Raw genomic sequence first — 2500 nt, 5'->3', positions numbered from 1 at the left:
CCTTGATACACTGAACTAAGATGGTAACAGGAACCAAATGGAATAGCTGTACAAACATTAAATGACAGGTGAGATGAAGAAACTGCAGAAGAGTTTTAAGCAAGGCATTAAAGGAGAATAACAAACATACAGGACAATAATAATTGCCGCCTTTAAATTAATATTTTACCCTCACGAAATCCTCATTTTCTCTGTGAACTTACAGTTTGGTTATATAAGTGAGCAATGTATTTTTTTTAAACACGCTTCTCCTGAACTAATGAACTCAGCATTAGTAATTTAATTTCAAGCATAAAGCAAAATAACGGACACACTCTCCCGCTTCTTCCTTCCAAGCCATCCATATCATCATTCATTTTCCTCCCTTTTCCCCCATATCATGAAATCGAGCTAGAATTACACAAAGGAAAGAGAGATTCGAGAAGAAATCAAATACGCACACAAGCATATCAGAAATCGCCAGAGGAAGGGTGTAAAACGAGTATGACGTGTTTGCGTCGACGAGGTCGACGCAAACACATGTTGGCAAGAGAGGTCCAAATAACTCATAAGGACCTTGTTGGCATTCGAGAGTCGTCGGTGCGAGGCGTGGACAGCAGGAGGCGGCTGCGGATACGCGTAATGATACAACGGCAAGAGCTCGTTGGCGAGAGTGAAATGAAAAGAATGAACGCCATGATGAGCTTCCGTTGCGAGAAGAGGGGTGCTGTGACAGGGGAAAGGGAGGGGAGGGGAGGGTGGGGAAAGATCCGTGTGTGGGTATGATGTGATGTCCTCATTTCGCGTGTATCCGTGCAATTTTGTTTTGGATTGTTTATACATACATACATACATACACACATATAGATAGATAGATAAATAGATATAGATAGATAGATATAATGTTGTTGTGGAAATCATTCGCAATGGAGCGAGACTGTCAACAACAGTGAAATTTGGGAAGGACTTTAATGCTAGTATTTTCAGATAAAACATCCTCGTATATATCTATAATCAAGTTTAGATGTCTCAACCATGGTTTAAATCGTCATTATTCAAACCATATTCCTCTCTATAAAGTTTACGAAACTCTTTTAACTAAATATCCAAATCAACAAACCACATCATTGATTACATGAATAATTATTAGGAATTATTTCGATCATAGAGCTCTCAGCGTTATTTTGATTACACAATTACTTACGCAAGTAATAACAAACACCGATACTAGAAACTCTTGCAGATAGAGTTGTCGAAAGAAAAAAACCCTCTTCAGGTGACCGGATTATCGGCCAGCGACGTCAGCCCCTCGTGGAACCAAGGCAAGGTTCCGAATAACAGGAGAAGGGGATGCTGTGACACTCGGGAGTCAGCGCGTCCTGTGTCAGCGATAAGGCATTAGATCGTTTTCTGTGAATGATCGCTGGTTCGATATTTTTATTGTTTTTCATAATCTACTTATTTTACTTTCATTTGATTTCTGTAGTGGGGTACTGGGCTTTGCTGATTCTTCTTAATGTAATAAAGAACGACGAAATTATTATAGTACGTTAGTTACACGATTGTTATAAGCGCTACAGACATCATTCATACGAAGCGCCCGCCGTCGCGTCGGCTGCGGCGGCGTCACAACTCGCGCGCGGGACGAAGGCCTTCCTCGAACTGTGACGTCACGTATTGTCAACTAGACAAATTCCCTCAAGTGCCAATGATATGCCACTAATGGCGCGATAATTTGCCCAGAATCAAGTAATCGTTCATAAAAGGTTCATTTCACCTCATTATCTTTTTGGAAATTAATGTGTATCAAAGTGTCGTTGAGACATTACGCTTGCACTAGCAACATTACCCAACACTTATTCAGAAGAAAAACACAGTAACACGCTCTTACGCACGTCCTTCAACGTATAATTAAATCTACCGCAATGACAGAGTGCCTAAAATCAACAAGATCTCGCTCGTAAAAAAACAACAACACAATAAGACATTCCCAGTAAGATTAGCAAATCCGGGCGAATGGTAGAAACCTAAATCCACGGTTCTCTGTGGTGTCTGTTCGTTGCCAATTGTGCAAATCGCGTTCGTTTGGGTGAGTTCTCACACGGGACGAAATTAGCATAAAACCAACGAAAGCCAAAAAGTAACTAATTCAAGATTGCATTAGGTTATTTCGATTGTTTATATAATATCTATGTAAGCTATAAAATTGTTGTATACCTGCGTTAACGAACAATGCACGTGTTTGCTGGCAAGATGTTTAGTATGATTTAGCTCTAGAACTTCTTGTTTCAGGACCTAACCTTGAAATAGAATTTAGGATCTGACTAATGGTAAAATAACATAATTGTACGAGAGGATATTCAGGGTCCAGAGAAATCAGATACACGGTGACTAATGAGTGCGCCAATGATTAAAAGGATTATGGAAAGCTGTACGTCTTTACCTTACAAATACACGTACGTGTTTGGCATTTATCTGATTTTGTTTGTATTTTCACATTTATTTTATGCTACTACGTGAT

The sequence above is a fragment of the Penaeus vannamei genome, chromosome 31 (assembly GCF_042767895.1).
Source record: "Penaeus vannamei isolate JL-2024 chromosome 31, ASM4276789v1, whole genome shotgun sequence".
Classification (NCBI taxonomy): Eukaryota; Metazoa; Arthropoda; class Malacostraca; order Decapoda; family Penaeidae; genus Penaeus; species Penaeus vannamei.
This window is presented reverse-complemented; position numbering follows the sequence as displayed.